This window comes from Camellia sinensis, chromosome 2 (assembly GCF_055761805.1).
Source record: "Camellia sinensis isolate YWXY chromosome 2, ASM5576180v1, whole genome shotgun sequence".
Taxonomy (NCBI): Eukaryota; Viridiplantae; Streptophyta; class Magnoliopsida; order Ericales; family Theaceae; genus Camellia; species Camellia sinensis.
The window spans coordinates 29,543,955-29,558,205 of NC_138962.1; positions in this window are offsets into that span (position 1 = coordinate 29,543,955).

Below are 14,251 nucleotides of genomic sequence, written 5' to 3' on the forward strand. Positions count from 1 at the left end.
GGGGCACTCCGACGATCAAGTCAGTATATCTCTCAAAGATAATCAAGTGTTAAACTTAATACTCAAAACATATATTGAATACCTTAAACCCATGGGGGTGCCTCTCTTTTATAATATATTCAATCCAAGTCCTACTAGAAGTATGACTTCTATGAACTCCAATTCAGTGCTTACTTTGGACTCCTTAAGAGATAAAGATAAGCTTCCTAAGAGCTTTATCCTTATCTTGGTTAAGTCCCCTCTTCGTCTTAGGACTCTTGTCCCTTATTTGCTTATCTCGGATTTCGATATCTTCGGAGATAACCTCGGCAACTCCGAGATTACCTCGGCCTAACTACCACGACACGTGGCACCTCGGCTGACACGTCGGCGTCACCATGCCACGTATTGGTATTCAGAAAATATATCCCCACATTGACTATGTCCAGTTTTATATTTTGTATTGTAAAAATTTGAAGAACATATAAATTACTTTTCTCCAAAGAAAAATGAAAAATCAACCCCTAAATCGCTTTTAGCTTCATCCAATAATCACCTAAAGAGTAAACACAGCCAAGCCTTTGTCATCAAAACGGCGAGAAGGTTTTGAAAGATATGCTGTGTTGAATCGGTGATTCAATGTTTTGGTTTTGTTTATTATTTAGGGGTATAAATAATAAATTATTTCAAAAACATTCAATAATTTCTCATTGCATGTTCCCTGTAGCAGAAAACTTCCTCTTATCTTCTTCACAAGCTCTAGGTTGTTTTTGGAAAGTAGATATTTTAGTTAATTTTTTTACCTTTTTATAATAAAACATGTAAAAAAGAATAATTAATTTTTTTTGTAGTGACTTCTTAAATTTTTGATTATTTTTGTGTGTTGCAAAACAGCCCTCAAATAGGCAGCAATCCAAGTTTCAGTTTGAGTTGGGTCTACTCGTCCACCATTGTGATAACTAAAGAGTGGTTGAAAATTTATTTATTTAGTGATTTTTTAATTTTTTACAAAAATGTATTAAAAAATAAAGAAATAATTTGACAATTTATAATAAATAAATTATTTATAGATTGTTGCGAAATCACTCCTAAGTCTTCTATGGTAACGGCGTGATACAAGTGGATCACTTTAAAATTGTGTTTAATTTGTAAATTTAGAAAAAAAAAAAAATGAAATGTAATTTTATTTTTCTTTATTTATTTTTTTCAAATTCATCAACCAAACCTAGTTGACCCACCACACAGACCCTTCTCTCTTCTTTATAGTACGTAGATATTAAATTATGAGAAATGTTTGAAAGTTCTAAATCAAGACTTTTAAAGAAATTCTAATAGTGCGTAGATATTAAATTATGAGAAATGTTTGAATGTTCTAAATCAAAAGTTTTAAAGAAATTCTAATAGAGATAAAAATAAATAAATAAATAAATAAAGCAGTTTTCATGGGTGGAATTCATCTATTAATTATGTTTTCACTTTTTTATTTTTATTTTTATTATCTTACCATCTCATTAAATCTTTTGTTAGAATTTAAAATTTAAAATTTAAAATTATGTGAGTGTTTGGGAAGTAGATTTTTATGTAAGTTTTTTTAGTTGTAGAATATTGTTGGAGAATTTTTTTTTGTATTTGAAAAGATAGTTGAGTTTTTTTTTGGTTGAATATGATGTTTGTGAGAGAAAAAATGAAATGACTATAAGATTGGATGTGATATTTTATTTGTATTTATTTATTTTTTATTTTATAAAACTTTTGTCTTGTACTAAAAAAAATCAAAAAAATACCAAATTGGGTTTGGTATTTCCAGCTAAAGCGTGAACAACGCGCTATTTTCAGATCTACAAAATACAAATACTCAAAAACACTTTCTTTGAAAACAACAATGATTCATCCCACTAAAAACATCACCACTAATAGCACTAATGCATTAAAAAAGTAAAAAAAAAAAAAAAAAAACACAACTCCAAGACCAAAACATCACATCATTAATGACGGGACCCACTGCCACCTAATTAGTGGGAGCACTAATTAGTGCTCCCAAACATTTTTCCTTTGAAAATGATTCTCTCCAAAGACTTCACCAGAACTTTCCTCAAATTCCCTCCGCCCATTCTCATTCCCAAATTCGGCATCAAATGTCGCTCAAAAGCTCAGATTCTCCTGCATTGCCATACCCAGAAAACTAGGTCCTCTCTCTCTCTCTCTCTCTGTCTCTCTCTTCGATGTTCTTTACTCTGAGTTGAGTTGTCGGTTCATCATGTCATCAATTTTTTTATTTTGTAAAATTTATTTTATGTTATTTATTAAAAAAATTAAATTGATTAAATAATTATAACTTATTTATCTTATGTTGTTATTTAAAACAAAATAGATGATTTATTTTTAAGAATATATTTATCATTCATTTGTTTAAAAAACAAACACTATAAAATAAAGTGTCTATAATTATCAAATTAATTTAATTTTTTTATACAGAATATTGAGAGGGTGATTTATATATAAATTGAGCCGAGTTGGGTGATGGCCCGTTCTGTGGGCCATAGTAAAAATGGCTGAGTAAAAGAGTTTTGTAATTAGCCCGGTCCAGAAAGAGCTTTGTAGTTAGTTCGGTCACTACGGTCTGAGTAGTAGCAGTTAGCTCGGTCATACCACTAAGGACCGGGGTATTTTGGGCTTTTACTCAGAACTTTACTATTAAATAGCTCGGTCCAAGCATGCTGTGGATAGCGCGGTCTCAAGAAGTGAAACCGAGGTACAAGTTGTAAAAGGAAGAGTCGAGCTACTCAGAACTCGGTCAATTCTGCCAGTCTAGCATGGCTGTTTTAGCTCGGTCGTTTTGTCATACGACCGAGGTATAACCACCTCACTTGGTTTAAGCAGTGAGGGTGGTGTTGAAGGATAAACATTATCTTTCAGGAGTGTGATCCCTAGGAAGACTATACGTGGAGGAATAAGAGTCCTACTAGGATTGTGCCACACGGAACTCATAAAAGCTCACAACATCACCTATGGAGAGGTAACACAACTTTGATTCCTGAATTCACAGAGCTTTTGTGTCTATTGTCTATTGTGCTGACTTAGGCATCGGAGGGGTTTCCGGCACACACCCACCGGTTAGCTCACGTTTGTATTTTCAGGTGGCAAAGTGACAACGTAAGGAGGAGTGCAAGCTTGATCAACAGGATTATACGAGAAGAATTATTTCGTGCTCGTACAATTGGCGTCGTCTGTGGGAGTCACAGGAAGAACAAAACCTCTTGATCAAAGTTTTCCTCGTTAGATTAGACACAATGGCGCACAATGAAGATTTGCCGCAGTCCGCCATTGACGGACAAACCCTAGGGGGAGGTGGGAGGCGCAAAGGCTTGCCTTCCATCCCTCCCATGGCAGATTTAGAGCCCCAGCGACAGAACCCCCGGAGGGATGCAAGGGGGAGGCGGGGTAACAGCCCCCGTCGCTCTTCAAGTCCTAATAGGCAGAGGCGGAGGATTGACCCTCAAGTTTTGGAGGATCGGATAAAGGAGCAGGATGAGTTAATCAGGAAGATGGCGGCAGACATGGAATTGATGAAGCGCCAGATAAAAGGGAAAGGGGTGGCGACAAGAGAGGCGCGCAAAAACAATACGCCTCCTCGCCACTCGGAAGATCGTGGTAGGCATACCACACCGTCACAAGCAGTGAGTAGGAGCCTCAAGACAGGCAACATTCAATCAAGGACTATCAGGACTCGTTACTCCAGGTTTGAAAGAACGAGGACTGAAAGGTCATATACTGAGGGAAGTACCTATCGGCCCTCATGCAAGCACCAGACGTCATCTAGGCAGACGAAGCTGCCTAGGTCATCCGATTTGCGAACTGTGCTCGAAGAAAGGGCACGATGGAAAGAGGATGCCAGGGCACGCGACACATGCAGAGTTTCAGCCCTTCAGCGGTTAGCTCCTCGAACACATGGGAGCGTCAAGGTAGGAATGCCAATACCGTACCTTGCCTACGAACCAATAGATAAAGCATTGGCAAGGCTACATAGCTCACCGTTCATTCCGGTGATTGAGAACGCACCATTACCTTCAGGCTTATCCAGCCTAAATTTACGACTTACGAGGAAAAGACAGACCCCTACATGCACCTAAGTCACTTTCGCCAGGTCATGGTAGTATACTGGCGGAACGAGGCTTTGATGTACATCCTGTTCCCATCCAGCCTTGGCGACCTAGGTTTAACCTGGTTCGAAAGGCTACTAGAAGGCAGCATAGCCTCCTGGGCGTAATTAGTGGAGGCGTTCGTGACTAGGTTCCGAACGAACACCAAAACGCCAGTGGAGATCGATCAGCTACTCTCTATTGATATGGGCGACAAGGAGATACTGAGATCCTACAACAGTCGCTATTGGGAGACCTTCAACCAGATAGGAGACTGCCCCATCAATCTTGCCATCGCGCAGTACAAAAAAGGGCTACCAGTCAGGAACAAGTTGAGGGACTCAATCATAATGACGCCCCCTCTCACGATGGAGGCCTTGATGGAAAGAGTACACCAGCATATTCGGGTGGAGGAGGACGGCACCCGTGCTAAAGCAAAATCTGGCACAACAGCAATGCCAGATAAAAAGACTACAGCAAAAGTCAACACGGTAGAACGCCCAAGCAGGAATGGGTGAGGCAGGCGGGCCAACAGAGAGGACTTAGACAAAAGGTGGCTAAGAGTCCGCACTGCCATCACCACGGTGTTCAAAAAATCGATTTACCAAATTCTCAGTGAAATACGCGATGAACCTTTTGTCAAATGACCAGCTAAGTTGGGAGAAGCAAACAAGACTATGACGAGAGGTCTCGGTGCACCTTTCATGATGAAAAGGGGCACCGCACTGAAAATTGCACGCCATTGAGGCAGCATTTGGAGGAGCTAGTGGCGGCTGAGCATCTGGACCAATACATAAAAGAAGGGACACAGCCAGCCACCCAGAACCACAACATCCCAGATGGGATGCCAGTCGACGCTCCACCTCAAGGCATGATTTACGTAATACATGGAGTATTTGAACCTGAGCGAATATGTGAGCTTAGAGGAACGATCAAAAAGGCTGAGCACTTAAGGGAGGTATTAAGTGCACAACCTGTCATCAAGAAGGGGAGAACAGAGGCCACAAATGTCATATCCTTTTCAGAAAAAGACTTGGCAAGGATATATAACCCTCACAATGATGCTTTAGTCGTCACTCTACGCGTCAAGATTTCAATGTCAAATGGATTTTGATTGACCAAGGGAGCTCATGTGAAATTATGTATTACGAAGCTTTCAAACAATTGAAACTGGATGATAAAGACTTGGCACCTGCTGTATCTCCCCTGATCAGATTCAACTCAATGCCAGATTGGCCAGTTGGCAAGATAATCCTCCCAGTCAAAGCAGGAAGCATGACAAAACAAGTGAAATTCTGGGTATTGAAAGTCTCTTCCACTTACAACATAATCTTGGGAAGGACATGGTTGCATTCCATGCGATCGGTAGCGTCAACCTACCATCAAGTATTGCGATTCCCTAACGAAGCTGGAGTAATTGAAGAGGTCTTTGGAGACTAAATTATGTCCAAACAATGCTTCGTCACAGTAAACGGCAGCCGCGCTGCCAAAGGGTATGTACAGATGGTGGAAGAACCTGAGAGCAATGAACTATTTGCGGATATTGGCAAGGCTGCTGAACAGAAGACAGTGGAAGACTTGGTACAGGTAAGGATAGATGAAAAAGACCCAAAAAAATTCTTTTTGCTTGGCTCGTCTTTGTCCAGCACTAAGAGAATAGAGGTAGTGGAATTCCTAACCTCTAACATCGAAGTGTTTGCCTGGACGCCGTATGACATGCCTGGCATTGACCCAAACTTCATCTGTCACCAATTAAACGTCCACCCAAATGCCAGACCAATTATACAGTGCACTCGCAGATCAGCACTCCACCACGCCGAGATAGTGGCAGAAGAAGTGGGAAACCTTCTAGAGGCGGGAGCCATCAGAGAAGTGCACTACCGCAAGTGGATATCCAACATAGTAGTGGTGCCAAAGAAGAATGGGAAATGGCGTGTCTGCATAGACTACAAAACAGTCAACAAGGCATGCCCAAAAGATAGCTTTCCCTTAACTAGGATAGACTAACTGGTAGACCTAAAGGCAGGGCACAACCGACTTAGCTTTCTTGATGCATACAGAGGTTACCATCAGATCGCTATGTATGAACCAAACCAAGAGGTCACATCCTTTACAACGCCAAGAGGACTATATTGCTACAAGGTCATGCCCTTTGGCCTAAAAAACGCAGGGGCAACATTCCAGCGGATGGTCACCAAAATGTTTGAACCATTGTTAGGCAGAACAATGGAGGCATACATAGACAATATGGTGGTCAAAAGCAAGGATGAGAATGACCATCTCAGAGACCTAGATGAGATGTTTCAAATCCTGAAGAAGAACAAGCTACGCCTTAATGCATCCAAGTGTGCGTTCGGCGTAGGATCTGGGAAATTCCTAGGCATCCTGGTGACCAACCGAGGTATCGAAATAGACCCCTCTCAGATCAAAGCAATCTAGGATGTAGAGAGACCCAACTTAGTAAAAGAAGTGCAACATCTTACCAGCATGGCAGCTGCGCTCAACCGGTTCATAAGTCGATCGTCAGACAGATGCCGACCATTCTTCCATGCACTAAAAGGCAAGTTTGAATGGGATGAAGAATCCGATCGCGTCCTAGAGAGCTTGAAAGAATACATGTCTTCTCCACCGTTATTGGTAACCCCAATACCTGGAGAAGAGCTCTTTTTGTACCTGGTCGTTTCACAGCACGCGATCAGCGCGGTGTTGGTCAGAGCGGAAGGAATCCAACACCTGCCCATCTTTTATGTCAGCAAGACATTGCTGGGTGCAGAAACCAGGTACTTACCATTGGAAAAATTGGCCTTAGCCTTGATGATGGCATCAAGGAAGTTGTCGCATTACTTTCATGCCCACACCATAATCGTCCTCACAGCTTTTCCATTAAAAGCTTTGTTTGAGAGGGCGAACTTTTCTGGGCGAATTTTGAAGTGGGCGGTGGAATTAGGGCAGTACGATATCAAGTTTCAACCTAGGACCGCAATAAAAGCCCAAGCCTTGGCAAACTTTGTGGCTGAGTTCACGCCAGGAAGCCATCACATCTGCCCAGTTGATTTGATTGGAACAACCGAAATGGGGACGGAAAGTGTCACAATAAATGCGCAACCCCTAATACCAGATACTCAACCACATTGTGAATCACACAGGCCTGAAGACAAGCACGAAGAGGCAGACCATGCTACACCAGGCCCCAAAGACGCATCAACAAATAAAAACTTGGTACAATCAGATAGTGAGGGGCAAACAGTAAGCATGGACTTGGAAAAAAATATCAGTACCACTGACGACCCCAAGGCATCATCCGATCCCTCTACTTGTTGGAGGCTGTTCGTTGGAGAGATGTGGAAGCTCTTTGTGGATGGAGCGTCCAACAGACACGGTGCAAGACTCGGCATACTCCTCATCTCACCAGATGGCCTAGTAGTGGAACAAGCAGTCAACCATGGCTTCCCAACATCAAATAACGAAGCGGAATATGAAGCGCTTCTAGCAGGACTAAAATCAGTACTCTACATGAAGGCCACCAAGCTAATGGTTTACAGTGACTCACAGCTGGTGGTAAACCCAATTTCAGGCGACTACGCAGCAAAGGATGAAAGGATGGCTAAGTACCAAGAGTTAGTCAGAAAATAGATCATGAAGTTCGTAGTAGTGCGGATAGAGTAGATTGGCAGAGAAGAAAACAGCAGAGCAGACGAACTAGCAAGCTTTGCTTCGATGGCAGATACGGCCATCCCACATCCGTTGCTAATTGACTACCTACCAAGACCAAGCATTGAAGAACCCGAAATAGAAGAGGTATGTTGCGCCGAATTAGGCCCTTTATGGATGGATCCCATTATAATGTTCTTAAAAGACGGCGTCTTACCCGAAGAAAAGAAAGAAGCCAACAAGATCAGAGCAAAGTCGCAGCGATTTTGGCTCTCCCCATCACTGGCCTTGCACAAAAAATCCTTCACAAGACCTTACTTGAAATGCGTCCATCCCAGTAAGGTTGAGGCATTCTTGTTCGAGATACACGAAGGCGTATGCGGAAACCACCAAAGGGGGAGATCATTGGCTTACAAAGCAATTTCGCAGGGATATTGGTGGCCTTACATGCAAGCAGATTCAGAGAAGTATGTGAAGAAGTGCAAGAAATGTCAGAAGTTCGCACACCAAATACATCAACTGGCCAGAGAGCTTCTACCTTTAACTAGTCCATGGCCCTTCACAATGTGGGCTTGGACATAGTAAGACCCCTTCCAATGGCACCCGGCAACAGAAAGTTCTTTCTTGCAGCAACAGACTACTTCACAAAGTAGGTGGAGGCAGAACCACTAGCATCAATAAAGGAGAAGGATGTGAAGAAGTTCGTCTGGCAGAATATCATCACTCGGTTCGGCATTCCAAAAGCTCTAATATCTGACAATGGCACTCAGTTCGATGGTAAAATCTTTAGAGGCTTTTGTGAATAATACAAGATAGAATTCTACAACTCCACGCCAGCATACCTCCAAGCAAATGGCCAGGCCGAAGCATCAAACAAAGTTGTCCTGGATGGATTAAAGAAAAGGTTAGAGAAAGCAAAAGGAAAGTGGGCTGAAGAGCTTCCTCATGTTTTATGGGCTTATCGCACCACACCTCGGCGATCAACTGGCGAAACGCCATTCTCCTTAGCTTACAGCATGGAAGCTGTAATCTCACTGGAAATTGGCCTCCCCACCATTAGAAGTGAAAATTTTGACCCAGAGTTAAATAGAGAAGCCATAGCGTTGGAGCTCGACCTTACAGAAGAAAGAAGAGAAAAAACACTGGTTCATATTGTCTCATACCAGCAAGAGCTATCTAGAAAATATAACAAGACAGTACATCCAAGGCAATTCAAGATCGGAGATTGGGTGCTGCGCAAAGTAATAGGAAACATCCTAGTATCCGGAGATGCAAGTTAGGGCCCAATTGGGAAGGACCATACAAAGTGGTTGGATTAGCTTGCAAAGGGGCATATCACTTGGAGGATGAAGATAGCAAAGCCATTCCCAGACCGTGGAACACTGCCAATCTCAAACTATTTTACTTTTAAGTTTTTCTTTTAAGCATATGTAATTTTTCTTTTTTCAATAAAACAAATAGTTTCTTTTCAGCACAATTGTTTTCTGCTGTAAATGCTGTTAAGGGCATTGTAAGCAGAGTTGGTCGGAATAACCAACTTTGCGCTCTCTTCAGCTAAGATAAGGATCTGGGCTGAAGAAATTGGCCGAAAAAACCAACACCTCTCCTAAGCCCAGGATAAGGATCTAGGCTGTAGGACGTTTGGCTGGAAAAACCAAACACTTCGCTCTACGTTGGCCGGAATAACCAACATTGAGCTCTCTTCAGCTAAGATAAGAATCTGGGCTGAAGAAGTTGGATGGAAAAACCAACACCTCTCCTAAACCAGGATAAGGATCTAGGCTGCAGGACGTTTGGCTGGAAAAACCAAACACTTCGCTCTACGTTGGTCGGAATAACCAACCTTGAGCTCTCTTCAGCTAAGATAAGGATCTGGGCTGAAGAAGTTGGCTGGAAAAATCAACACCTCTCCTAAGTCCAAGATAAGGATCCAGGCAGCAGGACGTTTGGCTGGAAAAATCAAACACTTCGCTCTACGTTGGCCGGAATAACCAACCTTGAGCTCTCTTCAGCTAAGATAAAGATCTGGGCTGAAGAAGTTGGCTGGAAAAACCAACACCTCTCCTAAGCCCAGGATAAGGATCCAGGCTGCAGGACGTTTGGCTGGAAAAACCAAACACTTCGCTCTACATTGGCAGGAATAACCCACCTCGAGCTCTCTTCAGACTAAGATAAGGATCTGAGATGAAGAGTGGTTGGCTGGAAAAACTAACACTTAGTACTCTTCAGCCGAGATAAGGATCCAGGCTGAAGAGTGGTTGGTTGGAAAAACCAACACTTAGTACTCTTCAGCCGAGATAAGGATCAAGGCTGAAGAGTGGTTGGCTGGAATAACTTTTTGTGATCTTCAGCCGAGGTAAAAACCTAGGCTGAAGAGGTTGGCAGGTATGACCAGAGATTTCAAGGTTAAGACCGAGATAGGTATCTTGGCTGGAAAATGTTATACTTCATTCAGATTATAGTTGGAAAGTAAAGGCAAGCATGAAAGTAAACCGGAACAAAAGAAGATTTCATTGAAAATTCAAATCAAGTACAAAAGGTGGGGCCTCAGCCCGGTTACAATTTCTTTCCAAAAGCAAAAAGAAGAAAATACAAGATTAAGCAAAGAGGTCATCAAGATCTGCATCCAGTTCAACTCGAAGCCCGGCCTCAGCTGATAACCCGATCGTCAAGTCTTCTACCTGTGGCTCCACCCGAGCTGACAGAACAGCGGGATCATTGACAACTGGGGCATTGTTAGGCTCAGTTTCTTCTTCATCATCCTCATCTTAAAGAAATTTTTGTTGAATGACGGCTGCATACTCCGCCATATAGCTTGGTATGAAGTACGGTGGAGGGTTCAGGAAAACCTCGGTCTCTGGACCGTGACCGAGCTGTTCCACCACCGCTTTCCACCCGCACTTGAAAAATAGATCCTTAGCAGCTTCACACTGCAAGATGTACGTGCTTTCGCCTTCTTTATAACCGCGGTCTTCCGTGTCTTCCACCTTCTTCTCCAACTCCTTTATCTCGGCATTCTTTTTCCCCTCAAGCTTGGCCAGCTCGCGTAGGTATTTGTCTTTTACCACGGCCGCAGCCTTTTTCTTATCTGCGTTAGCCGAGCTGACAAGACCGGTCAGACGTGCCATCTCGGTTTGTAGCTCGACTATTTGCTTCTTTGACTTTTCTTGCTCGGCGGTTTTGGCATTGGCCTCTGCCATGGCCTGCCTTGTTGTTTTGCGCAGTTCCAACACTTGTTTGTGAGCGATGTGGTTTTTTCTGCATGGCCTTTAAAAGGATGGTAAGAAACATTTAAGTGAAACCAAGCAGAAAGTTGTACAAATTAGAAAGACAAGCAAAGGGTAACTTAGCAACACCATTGACTTCGTTGTCGACCGGATGACCTTTAGCTTGGTCAAATGGTTGTGATGTTCCATATCAGGAGGTAGACACACGCTCTTAGCCAGGTTGAAGGCGAGCATGTGGTCTTTGTCAACCACCACTGAATCAGTATCACAGATAGCACGGTTCTGAAAAATGATCTTTGGTGCTCATTTAGAAGTGCGAGCTTGGTTAGCACGCTCCGATTGTGGGCTCGGTGGAGAGGACTGGGGAAGGATGGTTTCATCTTCGTCGACAAGGCGTGGCTCGGTGGTGGAAGTCCGAGCATGCTTGCTTGCCCGAGATGTTGAAGGCTGATGGGTTGGCAGGGCTACCACGGCCTCTTGTGTTTGGCCGGTCGGTTGTACCTTGAGCTAGTTTGTTTTGGTAAGGAGGGCTCTAACTGCTCTCTTTTTTGCCATCTCTTGCTTCGCAGGGGGCCAAATTGACTTGGGGCAAGGTTGGATCTGGTTCTGGTGAAGGCTCCAACAGGAAGTCAGTCACCCTGGTCTTTCGTCTGTTACTGTATCTATACGTCGGCTCAAAATTTAATAGCTCGGCCCAACTTCTATCGGGATATTGTAGTGCGGCGCAAAGTGCGTTTAAGTTGGGGTAGCTGTACTGGGACTTGAGAAAATTCAAATCTGCATGAAGTAAAAAGGACAACAGTTAGTACGGTTCAAGATATGAAAACCGAGGTAAAAGAGAGTAGAAAATTGAGCCGAGATAATTATACCGGTGACTCCTTTATTCCAGTTTATTCGGTCGCTCGGAATCTGGACTTCTTGGTCTTCGAAGTTCCCAGAAACCCAGAAGAAATCATCGTTGTTTACATCCTTGTCTAGGGCATTCTTTATTATCTTTTCACGCCGGCGCCTTATTCTTAAATAGTAAACCCAACCATCTTCATTTGATCCCATGAAATATTGGTGGAAGAGCTCGGCTAAACCGAGATTAAGGCCAGCCCGGCGGTTTAGCTCGGCGATGCCATTTATTATGCGGTATGAATTTGTGGAAAGCCGGGTAGGGCAGAGGTTGGTTTGTTTAAGGAACTCGCAAAGAAGAGGTTGTACAGGGAATCTAAGTCCGGTTTCTACAATGGAAAGAAGGGTAAAGGGAACAAAGCTAGGGTTTCCCCAGGGTGTGGTATATAGTTCGGCTAAGGTAAGATGGACATCATCAAGGTTATGGTAGTCCCTTCGGAACTTGGCCATAGTACCTGGTGAGTTTACTAAAAACCTATATTTACCCATGTAGATTTAAGTTAAGTATAAATTAGCAGAGTACTAGCTCGGTACTAAGATGACGTTGGTTATCTCGGTTGGACGTTCAAAGGAGTGCCTGGACAACCTAGTCAGAGTCTGCAAAGTGAAAAAGAAAGGTGTTAAGCACAAATCGTTGAACCGTGCTAAAAAAAACAAAGGTAAAATAAATGAAGTCCTAGCTCGACTACGTGGGATGCTGTCCATTCTTAGCCCGGTTTGAGCAAGGGTCTTGAGCTCGGTTGAGCATTTGGGACAACATTGTTAGTTCGATTTTGACTAAAGGAGCTGGTTTAGCCCCAAGTTGTGGCTCGGTCGGTGGTTCGGGCTTTCTAGCTCTGTATTGCGCAAACTTAAGGCAGTTCGCTAGCTCGGCTAAGTAAAGCAAAAGGTACTTGGACCTATTGAAATTACAGATTTGGCATGAAGTTTTAGTTCGGTCAGTTGAAGAGTTATCTAGTTTCGCTGGGTGCACACCTAGAAGGTTCCCTAGTTCGGTTAAATCTAAACCTTGAGATTGCCCAAACAGGTTTCTAGCTCGGTCACACCATGATTCCAAATTCAAGCATTGTGATTTTTGAATCCAGAGGGTGTGCTCTTAAAAACATGAACCTATGGTTTGGGGGTCTTGCTTTTTCTGTTCTTACCCATAACGTGTTTATATAAAGTATGCTTTGTGATATATATGTGTAAGTATGTATCTATATTATGTGTATTGGCAAAATAAATGGAAAGCAAGAGCAGATTGAGTCACTTACAAGTATGGAGGCAAGTTGATGAAGATCGAAGTCGCAAGGAAGAACACGAGCTTTGCAAAAAACAGGAGTTGCAGAAATGGAGGCTCAAACAAGAGAGAGAGAGAAGGTGAATAGTGCAAATGAATGATTCAAAAAGTAGGGTTTTTGCTTTGTTTAAGACTTTTTAGGCGGGACTGTTCAAATATTGCGAAGTACAAAGACGGCTGGATAGCTACATTGGGCCAATCAGAGTTTGCCACGTGTCCTTGGAAAGAGAAGTGATTCAGTTACAGAGACTGAAGAGACGTTTTGACTGGATAGATTGGTATCCCGGTCTGAATTTAGCTCAGTTGAAAGGCTAAAGTTTTTAGCTCGGCTGGTAAAAGATAATCCCTATCATGCTGCGCAGATGGAATTAAGGGGCAATTGAGAGGGTAATTTATATGTAAATTGAGCCGAGCTGGGTGATGGGCCGTTCTGTGGGCCATAGTAAAAATGGCTGTGTAAAAGTGCTTTGTAGTTAGCCCGGTCCAGAAAAAGCTTTGTAGTTAGCTCGGTCACTGCGGTCTGAGTAGTAGCAGTTAGCTCGGTCATACCACTAAGGACCGGGGTATTTTGGGCTTTTACTCAGAACCTTGCTATTGAATAGCTCGGTCCAAGCACGCTGTGGATAGCGCGGTCTCAAGAAGTGAAACCGAGGTACAAGTTGTAAAAGGAAAAGTTGAGCTAGTCAGAACTCGGTCAATTCTGCCAGTCTAGCATGGTTGTTTTAGCTTGGTCGTTTTGTCATACGACCGAGGTATAACCATCTCACTTGGTTTAAGCAGTGAGGGGGGTGTTGAAGGATAAGCATTATCTTTCAGGAGTGGGATCCCTAGGAAGACTCTACGTGGAGGAATAAGAGTCCTACTAGGATTGTGTCACACGGAACTTATAAAAGCTCACAACATCACCTATGGAGAGGTAACACAACTTTGATTCCTGAATTCACAGAGCTTTTGTGTCTATTGTCTATTGTGCTGACTTAGGCATCAGAGGGGTTTCTGGCACACACCCGCCGGTTAGCTCAAGTTTGTATTTTGAGGTGGCAAAGTGACAACGTAAGGAGGAGCGTAAACTTGAT